Raw genomic sequence first — 15,623 nt, 5'->3', positions numbered from 1 at the left:
ACTGCAGCAGTTCAAGAAGGCAACTCGCCTTCTGAAAAGAACTAGGGATGGGCAATAAATGCCGGCCTCCCCAATGACGCCCACATTCCATCATTTACTTTTTAAAACCTGGTCCAACAAGGCTCAAGCCACTTGGTTCAGCGACTTGACATCAACGCAGAATGGCGGTGGCAGAGGAAGGAGAGGGAAGCCAACCCAGGGCTGTGAATTCTCCCACACCCACAAAACAACATGCCCCCACTGTGGAAGAACTTGTGGTTCCAGAGTTGGGCTACTCAGTCATAGGAGGACTCACCAAGCCTGACGGGCACTATCATCTTTTTCAAGGGACTGCTGCCTCCGCTGACTAGCATCAGTTCACAATTCTTGGGTTTTGTGCAAACCTGCAGCAATCGCAAATTAAACCTTGGAAACGTGTCATTAAAGCCATCAATCAGGAATCTCCCTAATTTACTTGGGAATTTCCGTCAGTTCCACAGGAAATATGTCACAAATTAGCAAGAGTAGTATGAATACAGAATCATTACAACAGGCGGCAGCCTAGACCTCAATATAAAAGCTGTTGTAAATCACAAGGTCTAGTCACAATACATCTGCAACAATTTTTTGGGCCAAACTCATTGCTTATGGAAGAACTATGAAATAACATTAGTCAGGAGCAGTATGGTGGTGCTGTTGCTTCATGGCGCCGAGGACCCAGGCTCGATTTCTTTCCGTGTGGAGATTGCACATTGTCGCAGTCTGCGTGAGTCTCACCCCCACAATTCAAAGGTGCAGGGTATGTGAATGGCCACGCTAAATTGCCCTTAGCTGGAAAAAAAGAATGAGTACTCAAAATTTTTTTTTTTTTTTTTAAATGAAATAAATTAGCCTGGTTTACATAGATACATAGAAGATAGGAGCAGGAGCAGGCCTTTTGGCCCTTCGAGCCTGCTCCGCCATTTATCACAATCATGGCTGATCATCCAATTCAATAGCCTAACCCTGCTTTCTCCCCATAACCTTTGATCCCATTCGTCTCAAGTGCTATATCTAGCCACCTCTTGAATATATTCAATGTTTTAGCATCAACTACTTTGTGTGGTAATGAATTCCACAGGCTCACTACTCTTTGGTTGAAGAAATGTCTCCTCATCTCTGCCCGAAATGGTTTACCCTGAAATTGCCCCATAGTGTCCCAAAAGACGTGCAGGTTAACTGGGGTTACTGGGATAGGATGGGGTAGTGGGCCTAGATAGGGTGAGCATCGGTGCAGACCTGATGGGCCAATGGCCTCCTTCTGCACTGTAGGAATTCTTTGATTCTTCTATGACTCTATATTCACCAGCCCAGCCCAACCCAAAAAACTAGGATGCCAAAAACAGACTTCAGCCTCAAATATCACCAATTTACTGTCTTAGAAAGATAACACGCTAAACAATACATAACTCAGACCTCATATATTTAATATACACAAAAGACGACAACACCCACTTATCAAATGCAATCACCGAGTTACATTATGCAAGCTTTCAGAATCTGCAGCCAACTGGAATACACCAGCTGTGCTCTTAACACCAACCCCCTACTTCCGGTGCAGGTGGGATCACTGGGAAGGGTGCAGATGGTTGCATACAGTACGAGCCCTACTGCAACTAAATATATTTGAATACAATAATAGACGTATTACATTCTTAATTATAATTGCACGCATGATTGGTGATCAATTTACCTGAAAAACACTAGCTTCTAATTATCCTTATCTGCTTGCCCATACTCAATGGGCACTTGTGTCTAGACTGGAAATTGAAATATCTGAGGTAATTTCCGGTCTGTTCTGGGTTAGCTGTTCTCAGCTGGCTAAGGGCTACAAAGTCAGCTAGATACCTCACTCTGGACCCGTGTTGACACCAATTGAGGGAGGATTGGGCTGTCTGTGATGTCGCCCATTACTTTATAACTTGCTGAAATGTCTAGCCTCACATTCGAAACAAAACTGAGATCTAGACTTCAAACCTCAACCAGCACGAGTTAGCATCTTCAGAAAGAAGGGAGGATATTGTGCAGCATTTAAAAAAATAGTAAACATAATTTTCGTAAAAAAGAATCCACATTTTTTCAGAACTTTTGCGCAGATTGAAAACATATGAATGAATTATTTGGTTTAATTTTGTATTAACGATATTTTTGTTAGGAAATGTACACAAATATTCAACATCATCAAAGAAAAATGTTTGCAGCATCAGGATTCAGCAGTCCCAAGTCAGGCAGGCAAAGCATGGATCAGGGGGAAAAAAATAAAGCTATGTCAACTTTATCCAAGTGTGCTTTGACATGAGTCACAAGGAAACATCACTATTTTTTTTTTAAATTCAATTTTGGGATGTGGGTGTTGCTGTTTAGGTCAGCATTTACTGCCCATCCCCAGTTGCCCTTCAGAAGGTGGTAGTGAGCTGCCTTCATGAACCTCTGCAGTCCCTCAGGTGTAGGTACACCCACAGTGCTATTAGGGAGAAGTTCCAGGATTTTGACCCAGCGACAGTGACTGAAAGGTGATACATTTCCAAGTCGGGGTGGTGAGTGACTTGGAGGGAACATCCAGGTGGTGGGGTTCCCAGGTATCTGTTGCTCTTGACCTTCTAGATGGTAGTGGTCGTGGGTTAGGAAGGTGCTGCCTGAGGAACCTTGGTGAGTTACTACAGTGCATCTTGTAGATGGCACAAACGCGGCTGCCACTGATGGGTCAGTGGTGGAGGGATTGAATGTTTGTGGAAGGAGGAGCAGTCAAGCGGGCTGATTTGTCCTGGATGGTGTCGAGTTTCTTGGTGATGAGCCGCACTCATCCAGGTAAGTGGAGAGAATCCCATTCCTGACTTGTGCCTCGTAGATGGTGGGCAGGCTTTTGGGGGGGGGGGGGGGAATTAGGAGGCGAGTTATTCGCTGTAGGACTCCTAATCGCTGACCTGCTGGATGGGAGGCAGGTTCACATGATGAACTGGGCTGCACTCACGACTCTCTGTAGTTTCTTATAGTCTTGGGCTGAGCAGTTGCCATACCAGACTGTGATGTAGCCAGATAGGATGCTTTCTATGGTGCATCTGTAAAAATTGGTAAGAATCAATGTGAACATGCCGAATTTCCTTAGTTTCCTGAGGAAGTATAGGTGCTGATGTACTTTCTTGGTCGTAGCATCGACGTGGGTGGACCAGGACAGATTGTTGATGTGGACACCTAGGAATTTGAAGCTATCAATCATCTCCACCTTGACACCATTGATGCAGACAGGGGTGCTTCCTGAAGTCAATGACCAGCTCCTTAGTTTTGCTGATGTTGAGGGAAAGATTGTTGTTGTTACACCTATCACCCTCGCGAATGGTGCTGAACATTGTGCAGTCATCTACGAACATCCCCACATCTGACCTTATGATGGAAGGGAGGTCATTGGTGAAGCAGCTGAAGATGATTGGGCCTGGGACACTATCCTCAGAAACTGCTGCGGTGATGTCCTGGAGCTGAGATGATTGTGGCTATTGAATCATTGTGACTGTTTCACAATAGTCAATTTAATACCAAATCATGACAGCTATCATATAGCACTTTTAACGTAGTAACATGTCCCAAAGTGCTTTCGGGGTTATCAAATAAAGTTTTATTTATATCAAATGACTGTCACTACTCCCTTTCCGTGCCCATTTATCAAGTTATCATTTATAATAATAAAACTGTGACTTCCGGGTGCGGCGATGACCAGCCAAGTCGCACGTTTCGGCACCTCCGGTTTCAACTGACTTTTGGGCTCTTATCGGGAGCCCCAACGGAATTTTTCAAAGGCTAAACCCAGTGTGAGGCGACATAGGAAGGAGTCCCCCCGGGTGTGGATGGAAAGGAGTGATAGTAGTGGCCAGATTGTGGAGAATCCTCTGGAGCAGTGGCAGAGAAGGGAAGGGAGAAGCAAGATGGCGGCTGAGGGAGCCCAGTTGGTATGGGGCTTGGAACAGCAGGAGTTCCTCCGGCAACGTGTGGAGGAGCCCAAGAAGGAGGTGCTGGCGCCGATGCTGCAGGCGATTGAGGGGCTGAAGGAGACGCAAAAGACCCAAGAGATGGAGCTCCGTAGAGTGAAGGCAAAGGCTGCCGAAAATGAGGACGAGATACAGGGCTTGGTGGTGAAGACGGAGACGCACGAGGCGCTACACAAGAGGTGTATGGAGAGATTGGAAGCCCTGGAAAATAGCTCGAGGAGGAAGAACTTAAGGATTTTGGGTCTCCCCGAAGGGGCAGAGGGAGCAGACGTTGGGGCGTACGTGAGCGTGATGTTCCATACCTTAATGGGAGCTGAGGCCCCGACGGGCCCCCTGGAAGTGGAGGAAGCGTACCGGGTCCTCGTGAGAAGACCAAAGGCAGGGGAAATACCGCGAGCAATAGTGGTGAGATTCCACCGCTACAAGGACAGGGAGATGGTCCTGAGATGGGCTAAGAAGACACGGAGCAGCAGATGGGAGAACGCGGTGATCCGCGTCTACCAAGATTGGAGTGCGGAGGTGGCAAGAAGGAGGGCGAGTTTCAATCGGGCCAAGGCGGTGCTCCACAGGAAGAAAGTGAAATTCGGAATGTTGCAGCCGGCAAGACTGGGGGTTACACACCAGGGCAAACACCACTACTTCGAGACGGCAGAGGAGGCGTGGACATTCATTCAAGAGGAGAAGTTGGAGTAGATTTGGGAAAGGATGTTTGGAATGAAGTAGCGAGGTGGTGGCAAGGAATTGTAAATCAGATGGGGGAATTTTTTCCCCTCGAAGGGGGGGACACACGAAGAAATGTAGGCGCCGGTGGGAAACGGGATGGGGAAGGAGAGAGGGAGCTGCGCCATTAGGGACGGGGCCGAGAGGGAAGCGCGGGCTCCGTTCCCGCGCTATGGAAACTGTGGCGTAGGAACAAGGGGGCGCAGGAAGGAGGGGGCCTCACATGATGGGAGGCCAAGGATAAACGGGGGAAGCCGAGGTCAGCCAGAGTTTGCTGACTCCGGGAAGTAATATGGGGGGTGCAATCAAGCTAGAGGTGAGAAGCTGGTTTAAAAAAGGGGATGGCTAGTCGACGATGGGGGGGGGGGGGGTAAAGAGCCCCCCAACCCGGTTGATCACATGAAACGTGAGAGGGTTGAACGGGCCGATTAAGAGGGCAAGGGTATTTGCGCACCTAAAGAAGCTAAAGGCTGACGTGGTTATGCTTCAGGAGACACACCTGAAACTGGCGGATCAGGTCAGGTTAAGAAAAGGATGGGTGGGACAGGTATTCCACTCGGGCTTGAATGCGAAAAATAGAGGGGTGGCAATACTGGTGGGGAAATGGGTATCGTTTGAGGCGAAGACCATAGTGGTGGACAGTGGGGGTAGGTACGTGATGGTGAGTGGCAGATTGCAAGGTGAAGCGGTGGTGCTGGTGAACGTATATGCCCCGAACTGGGATGATGCAAACTTTATGAAGCGTATGTTGGGGCGCATCCCGGACCTGGAGATGGGAAAGTTGGTAATGGGGGGGGGGGGGGCTTCAACACGGTGCTGGACCGGTCCAGATCTAGGACCGGGAGGAGGCCGGCAGCGGCCAAGGTGCTTAAGGGCTTTATGGAGCAGATGGGAGGAGTGGATCTCTGGAGATTTACTAGACCAAGGAGTAAAGAGTTTTCCTTCTTCTCCCACGTCCATAAAGTGTACTCCCGGATAGATTTCTTTGTCCTGGGAAGGGCGCTGATCCCGAAGGTGGCAGGAGCGGAGTACTCGGCTATAGCCATTTCAGATCATGCCCCACATTGGGTAGATCTGGAACTAGGTGAGGAAAAGGAGCAACGCCCACTTTGGAGATTGGACATGGGACTGTTGGCGGACGAGGGGGTATGTGGAAGGGTGAGGGGATGTATTGAAAGATACCTAGAGGTCAATGATGACGGAGAGGTCCAGGTGGGAGTAGTCTGGGAGACGCTGAAGGCGGTGGTGAGAGGGGAGCTGATCTCCATAAGGGGAAACAAGAGGGTAAAGAAAGGGAGAGACTGATTGGGGAGATTCTGAGGGTGGATAGGCAATATGCGGAGGCTCCGGACGAAGGGCTATACAGGGAAAGACGGAGACTACACACGGACTTTGACTTGTTGACCACGGGTAAGGCGGAGACACAGTGGAGGAAGGCACAGCGAGTACAGTATGAATACGGAGAGAAGGCGAGCCGACTGCTGGCCCAACAACTTAGGAAGAGGGGGGCGGCGAGAGAGATCAGAGGAGTTAGAGATGAGGAGGGAAGGATGGAACAGAGAGCGGAGAGGGTGAACGGGGTATTTAAGGTATTCTACGAGAGGCTGTATAAGGCCCAACCCCCGGAAGGGAAAGAGGGAATGATGCATTTCCTAGATCAGTTGGAGTTCCCGAAGGTTGAGGAGCAGGAGAGGACAGGACTGGGAGCGCAGATTGAGGTAGAGGAGGTGGTAAAAGGAATCGGGAGCATGCAGGCAGGGAAGGCCCCGGGACCAGATGGGTTCCCGGTGGAATTTTATAGGAAATATGTGGACCTGCTGGCCCCACTCCTGACGAGAACCTTCAAAGAGGCTAAGGAAAGGGGGACACTACCCCCGACGATGTCGGAGGCGACGATATCGCTGATCCTGAAAAGAGACAAAGACCCGCTGCAGTGCGGGTCATACAGGCCTATCTCCCTCTTGAACGTAGATGTCAAGTTACTGGCCAAAGTGATGGTGACAAGGATAGAGGACTGTGTCCCTGGGGTGGTGCATGGTGACCAAACAGGATTTGTTAAAGGGAGGCAATTGAATACCAATATACGGAGGTTGTTGGGGGTGATAATGATGCCCCCACCGGAGGGAGAGGCGGAGATAATGGTGGCTATGGATGCAGAGAAGGCATTTGATAGAGTGGAGTGGGACTATCTGTGGGAGGTACTGAAGAGATTTGGATTTGGAGAGGGGCTCATTAGATGGGTTCGGCTCCTGTACGGAGCCCCGGTGGCAAGTGTGATTACGAACAGGCAACAATCCGACTACTTCCGACTATATAGGGGCACAAGACAGGGGTGCCCCCTGTCCCCGTTACTGTTCGCGCTGGCAATTGAGCTATTGGCCATTGCGCTGAGGGGCTCTAGGAAGTGAAGAGGGGTACTTAGAGGAGGAGAAGAACATCGGGTGTCATTATACGCGGATGATCTGCTGTTATATGTTGCGGACCCAGTGGAGGGGATGCCTGAGATAATGCAGACACTCAGGGAGTTTGGAGAGTTTTCGGGATACAAACTGAATATGGGGAAGAGTGAACTGTTTGTGATGCACCCCGGGGAACAGGGCAGGGGAATAGACGAGCTGCCGCTGAGGAGGGTAACAAGAGATTTCCGGTATTTAGGGATCCAGGTGGCCAGGGACTGGGGAACCTTGCATAAGCTTAACTTGACACGACTGGTAGTGCAGATGGAGGAGGACTTTAAGAGGTGGGATATGGTGCCCCTGTCATTGGCGGGCAGGGTGCAGGCGGTTAAAATGGTGGTCCTCCCGAGGTTTCTTTTTGTGTTTCAATGCCTCCCCATACTGATTACAAAGACCTTTTTTAAGGTGGTGGACAGGAGCATCATGAGCTTTGTGTGGGCCGGAAAGACCCCAAGGGTAAAGAGGGGGTTCCTGCAGCGCAGTAGAGACAGAGGGGGATTGGCACTGCCGAGTCTGAGTGATTATTATTGGGTCGCTAACGTGTCTATGATATGTAAGTGGATGAGGGAAGAAGAAGGAGCGGCGTGGAAAAGGCTGGCGATGGCGTTCTGTAGGGGAACTAGCTTAAAAGCACTGGCAACGGCGCCGCTGCCGTTCTCCCCGAAAAGGTACACCACAAACCCAGTGGTGGTGGCGACTCTGAAGATTTGGGGGCAGTGGAGACGACATAGGGGAGTGACGGGGGCCTCAGTGTGGTCCCCGATAAGGAACAACCACAGGTTCGTCCCAGGAAGGATAGACGGGGGATTTCAATCTTGGCAGCGAGCAGGAATTGCGAAACTGTTCTTGGACGGGACGTTCGCGAGTCTGGGAACACTGACAGAAAAATACGGGTTGCCACCTGGGAATGCATTTCGTTATATGCAAGTGAGGGCATTTGTGAGGCAACAGGTGAGGGAATTTCCGCAGCTCCCGTCACAAGGGATCCAAGACAGAGTGTTTTTGGGGGCATGGGTGGGTGACGGTAAGGTGTCCGATATATACAGGGAAATGAGAGACGAGGGGGAGACGATGAGAGGAACTGAAAGGAAAATGGGAGGAGCTGGGGGAAGAGATTGAGGAGGGGCTGTGGGCAGATGCCCTAAGTAGGGTAAATTCCTCGTCCTCATGTGCCAGGCTCAGCCTGATCCAATTCAAGGTACTACACGCATATGACGGGAGCAAGATTGAGCAGGTTTTTTGTGGTGGAGGGTAGGTGCGGGAGATGCGCGGGAAGCCCTGCGAACCACACCCACATGTTTTGGTCATGTCCGGTATTGCACGGGTTCTGGGTGGGTGTGGCAAAAGTGATTTCAAAGGTGGCGGGGGTCCGGGTCGAACCAAGCTGGGGGTTGGCTATATTTGGGGTTGCAGATGAGCCGGGAGTGCAGGAGGCGAGAGAGGCCGATGTTTTGGCCTTTGCGTCCCTAGTAGCCCGGCGAAAGATTCTACTTATGTGGAAAGAAGCTAAACCCCCCCCCCCGGGCGTGGAGGCCTGGATAAATGACATGGCAGGGTTTATAAAATTGGAGCGGATAAAGTACGCACTAAGAGGTTCGGCTCAGGGGTTCACCAGGCGGTGGCAACCGTTCCTCGACTATCTCGCAGAGCGATAAGGGAAAATAGGAAAGACAACAGCAGCAACCGGGGGAGGGGGTGCATTCAGGTCTTCGGGGTTTTTTTGTGTGTTGTTACATATTTGCTGTTCATATTTATCTTTTCAATGTTACTATTTCTTTCTGTTTCTTATTTGTGTTGGCACTTGCCGTTAGTTAATATATTATTTTTTAAAAACGATCAATGTATATATTGCTACAAAGTTGTAAAAAATGGAAATTCTTGGTTGATCGAAAAACTTTAATAAAATATATATTTTTTAAAAATAATAATAAATCTGTAGTAAAAGGAGAGGTGAGGCTACTTGTGGACCAAAATAGAAATTCACACATAAGAGGCAGAGCTAAAATAATGAATAGGCATTAGAAAGGCTGACTATTTAAACACGTACAAGTCATCAGGATCAGGTAAAATGCAGCCTAGAATACCAAGGAAACTGAGGGTTGAAATTACGACAGCATTGGCCATAATCTTCTAATACTCCTTAGATGTGGGGGAGGTGCCAGAGGACCAGTAAAATGCAAATATATATATATATTTTTTAAATATAAATTTAGTGTACCCAATTATTTTTTTCCAATTAAGGGTAAATTTAGCATGTTCAATCCACCTAGCCTGCACATCTTTGGGTTGTGGGGACGAAACCCACGCAAACACGGGGAGAATGTGCAAACTCCACATGGTCAGTGACCCAGAGCCGGGATCGAACCTGGGACCTCGGCGCCGTGAGGCAACAGGGCTAACCCACTGCGCCACCGTGATGCCCTGTAAAATGCAAATATTGCACCCTTGTCCAAATAAAGGGTACAAAGGTAGCCCAGCAACTACAGGCCAGTCAGTTTAACTTGGGTGCTGGGAAAGCTTTTAGAAATGATAATGATGGACAATTTTAACAAGTTACTGGTACAAGTGTGGTTTAATTAAAAGAAGGCAGCACTGATTTGTTAAAAGCAAATTATGTTTAACTAATTGAGTCTTTAGATGTGGAAACATGGACAGTTAATGGGGGTAATGCAGATGATGCAGGGTATAAAGACTTTGATAAAGTGCCGCATAACAGTCTCATCGGCAAAGTTCAAAGCCCATGGAATAATAGAGTGGTGATATGGAAACAAAAATGATTGAGTGACAGGAAACCGAGAGCAGTAGTGAATGGTTGTTTATTAGACTGGAGGAAGGCATACAGTGGGGTTCACCATGGGTCAGTACCAGAACCACGGCTGTTCTATATTAATGAGACGCAGATTTGGATGTGCAGGGCACAATTTTGAAATTTGCTGATCCCATAAAATGATAGTATTGTGAACTTCAGGAGGATAACAATAAACTTCAAGAATACAGGCTGGTGGAATGGGGTAGACGTGTGGCAGATGAAATTTAATGTAGAGAAGCTTGATATAGTATGCTAGGAAGAATGAGAAGAGGCAATAAAAAATAAAGAATTCAATTCTAAAAGGCCTGCAAAGGTAAAGGGACCTGGGGATATATGTGCATAAATTGTTGAAGTTGGCAGGGCAGGGTGAGAAAGTGCTTAATAAAGTAGGTGGGATTCTTAGCCTTAAAAACAGAGGCATTGAGAACAAAAGCAAGGTGAACCTTTATAAAACAATGGGTCAGCCTCAACTGAAGTATTGTGGGTCTAATTCTGGCCACACTTTAGGAAGAATGTGAAGGCATGAGAAACAGTGCAGAAAAGATTCATAAGAATGGCTCCAGAGATTAGCGACTTCAGTTACGTAGATAGATCCGAGATCCTGGGGTTGTTCTCCTTTCGAGAGGGCCGACAGGAGATTTCATAGAGGTGTTCAAAATCAAACTGCTCCCAGGGCGGCATGCAGTTCAGTGGATAGCACTGGGACTGCAGCGCTGAGGCCAGGTTAGAATCCCGGCCCTGGGTCACTGTCCGTGTGGAGTTTGCACATTTTCCCCATGTCTGCGTGGGTTTCACCCCCACAACCCAAAGATGTGCATGTTAGGTAGATTGGCCACATAAATTGCCCCTTAATTGGAAAAAAAAATAATTGGGTACTCTAAATATAAAAAAAAAAAATCAAACTGCTCCCTTTAGAAGTGTCAAGAACCAGAGGAATCGACTTACAGTGAATTTGGGTTTATAAATTTAAAGTACCCAATTTATTTTTTTCACCAGTTAAGGGGCAATTTAGCGTGGCCAATTCCCCTTCCCTGCACATCTTTGGGTTCATAGAATCATAGAATTTACTGTGCTAAAGGAGGTCATTCAGCCCATCAAATCTGCACCAGCCTTTGGAAAGAGCACCCCACTTAAGCACATGCTTATCCCCATCACTCTATCCCCATAACCCCACCTAACCGTTCTGGACACTAAGGGCAATTTATCATGGCCAATCCACCTAACCTGAACATCTTTGGACTGTGGGAGGAAACCAGAGCACCCGGAGGAAACCCACATAGACACGAGGAGAACGTGCAGACACCGCACAGACAGACAGTGACCCAAGCCGGGAATCGAACCTGGGACCCTGGAGCTGTGAAGCAACTGTGCTAACCACTGTGCTACCATGCTGCCCACATGGGTTGCGGGGGTGAGACCCACGCAGACACAGGGAGAACGGACAGTGACTCAGGGCCAGGATCAAACCTGGATCCTCAGCATCATGCACTGCACACCACTGCACCACCCAGAGACTTAAAGTGAATGACACAAGAACCATAAGTGACACGAGAAAACAACATTTTTTAATAAAGTGAGTGTTTAGGATTTGGAATGCAGTGCCCGAGAGTGTGATGGAGGCAGATTCAATCATGGCTTTCAAAAGGGAATCAGAAAATTGAAGAAAGAAGTTGCAGAAAGGGCAGGGGGAGGAGACTGGCAAATTTGCTCTTGCATATCGACATGAAAGGCCAAATAGCCTCCTTCTGTGCTGTAACTATTTCTGTGATTTATCACTTTGCCAAGAATTTTGATTATGTTATTTCATAATTATACAAGAAGTGATGGCAATATAAAGTTACATCTTCAACATCCAAAAAAGGAAAATCCTCCAGTTGGACCTGCTTTGAAGCTTGTTCTAGAAGAGTTTACTGTCTTTTTTAAAAAAAAGTATTGAGCATGATGATACAAAAACAAACTTGCCAAATAAATTTGGTGAATGTCCTATTTCTATCATACTGAAATTATGTGCAAGTGTTGCAATTATATGCTATGCAATAATAATGCACTTTCAACGGTCTCTCGGTGATCAGCATGGGCAGTTAAATACAAGTCTTTGGGTTTGCATTTTATTGAGTTTAAACATTTTGGTAAGTTGAACTTCAGTGTGTTTTGTTTAGATACTGTAGTTCTAAATTAAAAGAAAGTCTTGCAATTAAGAATATTACCACGGTCACTACTGACCAGACATCACAGGAGTCGCAATGGTGCTGTATAAAAAAAACTCTTTGCTTGTTGTTGCATAAGATTTTCTCCTCCTTTAAAGTGTCCTCGTCTGACCTTTTAAGATGCTACTTTTGACATTTACACTAATTTTTTGGGGAGGATTGCAAATTATTGTTTTAAAAAGTAATTTTACTGTTCATCAACTTCACAGGCTAATCTAGTGTCTTTGTAAAATTAATAAGTATGTGCCAATCCCAATTTAAATCTGAAATGAACTTGACTGAGATACAAAGCATCATTAAAATGCAAAATGTTTTAATTTAAAATATTAATACTTAGAAACAAAATATTAAAAGCAACTGCATACACACAATCCTGTTTTTAGAAGTGGTGGATGTGAAGTATTATTAGCTGCATTAAAAATTCATCTGGAAAAACAGAATACTTTGCTTCAAAAATGGCCATATAGTTTGCAAGTACAGTGATTAGAAGACAAAATGTTATCCAAAGTGGAGAATAGTATGTACCAAAACTGACATGGATAAGTTTGCTCCTGGGAAAAATAATCCTCCTCGTTCTTGAACTTTGCAGCATCTGAAAATATTTTGGGGAAATGTCATATAGGAAGGAATGATCAGAATTATAAATTGTTGAAAATTGGGTGAAAATGACAGGTCTGTCATCTTTGATTTAAATTAAACTGGTAGGAGAGGTCCGTTCACTATCCAGTGAAACAGAAACGGTTGGATTCACTAATCATTCACAATTTTTAATTTTAAAAAATAAATTTAGAGTACCCATTTCATTTTTTCCAACTATGGGGCAATTTACCATGGCCAATTCACCTACCATATACATCTTTTGGTAATGGGGGTGAGACCCACGCAGGCATGGGGAGAATGTGCAAACTCTACACGGACAGTGACCCGGGGCCGGGATCAAACCTGGGTCCCTGGCACTGTGTGGTGGCAGTGCTAACCACTGCACCACCATGCAGCCCTTCACAATTTTTTTCTGCTGTATCCATACATCCAGACTGGTCTTGGACATCGCAGATGTACACAGTTGGCTTTCTCTCCCACCCACCCCGGTGGCAGTGCTAACCACTGCACCACCATGCAGCCCTTCACAATTTTTTTCTGCTGTATCCAGACTTGTCTTGGACATCGCAGATGTACACAGTTGGCTTTCCCTCCCCTCCCCCCTGCAAGACGATACTTTGAATGAGTCTTTGCAGGTAATTAAGTCTTTACAGGTCCAGACAGAGCAACTGGAGAAGGGGATAATCACAGGTTAAAGAGGTGTGAATTGTCTCAAGTCAGGGGCAGTTGGTAGGATTTCCAGGACAGTTGGTAGGATTTCTATGAAATAATGGCAAGTAGTACTCCTCGGGTATTGTTCAAATTAGGTATGTGTATCATAATGTTAAAATATTAAACTTGTATGCTGGTGTGGGAATACGGATGACTCCAGAAGGGGGTATGCGTTGGTAAAGTCTGTTAACCTCTGATTTGGGGTGCCCCAAGAGATGGGGCGGAGAGAAGCCACTGGCGGTGATGCACTGACTGAAAGTTCAATGGAGCTGGCTGACTGGCGAGGGCTGGAGGGTCGGCGCCAAACAAAAAGACCTGGGGCGAAATTCTCCCCCAACGGCGGGATGCCCGCCGACTGGCACCAAAGCCGGCGCCAATCAGACAGGCATCGCGCCGGCCCAAAGGTGAGGAAGTCTCCGCATCTTTGGCGGCCTAGCCCCAACATTGAGGGGCTAGGCCGACGCCGGAGGGATTTCCGCCCCGCCAGCTGGCGGAAATGGCGTTTGTTGCCCCGCCAGCTGGTGCGGAAATGCGGCGCATGCGCGGGAGCGTCAGCGGCCGCTGTCAGTTTCCCTCGCATGCGCAGTGGGGATAGTCTCTTCCGCCTCCGCCATGGTGGAGGCCGTAGCGGAGGCAGAAGGGAAAGAGTGCCCCCACGGCACAGGCCCGCCCGCAGATCGGTGGGCCCCGATCGCGGGCCAGGCCACCGTGGGGGCACCCCCCGGGGCCAGATCGCCCCGCGCCCCCCCCAGGACCCCGGAGCCCGCCCACGCCGCCTGGTCCCGCCGGTAAATACCAGGTTTGATTTACGTCGGCGGGACAGGCAATTCCTGGGCGGGACTTCGGCCCATCCGGGCCGGAGAATCCAGCGGGGGGGTCCCGCCAACCGGCGCGGCCGGATTCCCGCCCCCGCCCAATCTCCGGGAGCGGAGACTTCGGCGGGGGCGGGATTCACGGCGGCCAACGGCCATTCTCCGACCCGGCGGGGGGTCGCAGAATGACGCCCCTGAAGTTTGGGGAGACAGGCGGTGAGATTGTTTTGAGGAGGTGAGGTAACAGGCCAGCCTGTCCGGGATCAAGTTGGGGTGATGACAGTATGAGGCGGGGTAAACAATTCGCTTCGGCAGTTTAAGCCACTTAACGCTCATGTTTGCGCCCAAATAAACGTCCCCTTCAGAGCAGATCAAAGTCTAAACAGCGGGACTTTCGACACCTGGTCTGAATCTGTACCGTTCCCTCAGTGAAGCGAACCGCCTCCGGGGAGCAGCCTATCTGTCAGTCTCCCCTATTGTTGTGGTTGAGTTGCTGCGCGGACTCCCCGGCCGCCATGTCACTCACCTCAGACGCCGCGCCGCCAACCCCCGCCTCCCGGCCGGAAGTCACCGCCTCCCGGCCGGAAGTCACCGCCTCCCGGCCGGAAGTCACCGCCTCCCGGCCGGAAGTCACCGCCTCCCGGCCGGAAGTCACCGCCTCCCGGCCGGAAGTCACCGCCTCCCGGCCGGAAGTCACCGCCTCCCGGCCGGAAGTCACCGCCTCCCGGCCGGAAGTCACCGCCTCCCGGCCGGAAGTCACCGCCTCCCGGCCGGAAGTCACCGCCTCCCGGCCGGAAGTCACCGCCTCCCGGCCGGAAGTCACCGCCTCCCGGCCGGAAGTCACCGCCTCCCGGCCGGAAGTCACCGCCTCCCGGCCGGAAGTCACCGCCTCCCGGCCGGAAGTCACCGCCAACCCCCGCCTCCCGGCCGGAAGTCACCGCCAAGTGACACGTCATGCCGCGCGACGACCGGATGTTGGGTGCGAGCGGCGCACGTTGCACGCGCCCGGCTAGAGGTGAAAGGTTAATGAGCTGGGAGCTCTCGCAGTGTCTCTCCGTGGCTGCTGCCCAACCTTTTAGAATTTGCAGTGCAGGCCATTCGGCCCATCGAGTCTGCACCGGCCCAGGGAAGGAGCACCCCACTTAAGACCACACCTCCACCCTATCCCCGTAACCCCACCTAACCTTTTTGGACACTAGGGGCCATTTAGCATAGCCAATCCACCAAACCTGCACATCTTGGGACTGTGGGAGGAAACGCACGCAGACACGGGGAGAAGGTGCCCTCTGCACAGTGATCCAAGCCTGGTC

General features: G+C 49.2%; 1 protein-coding gene across 2 annotated transcripts in view; it reads right to left on the bottom strand.

Moving 5' to 3' along the window:
* LOC140395928 (transmembrane protein 248-like) overlaps positions 1-14,888 on the bottom strand; it is a 91,928-nt gene extending 77,040 nt beyond the window's left edge. For both annotated transcript variants that reach the window (XM_072484066.1, XM_072483992.1), the window contains exon 1: positions 14,840-14,888. The gene's annotated coding sequence lies outside the window, so the exon portion shown is untranslated. The remainder of the gene's footprint in view (positions 1-14,839) is intronic.
* Positions 14,889-15,623: the final 735 nt, after the last annotated feature.

The sequence above is a fragment of the Scyliorhinus torazame genome, chromosome 1, assembly GCF_047496885.1.
Source record: "Scyliorhinus torazame isolate Kashiwa2021f chromosome 1, sScyTor2.1, whole genome shotgun sequence".
NCBI classification, from domain to species: domain Eukaryota; kingdom Metazoa; phylum Chordata; class Chondrichthyes; order Carcharhiniformes; family Scyliorhinidae; genus Scyliorhinus; species Scyliorhinus torazame.
This window is presented reverse-complemented; position numbering and strand designations above follow the sequence as displayed.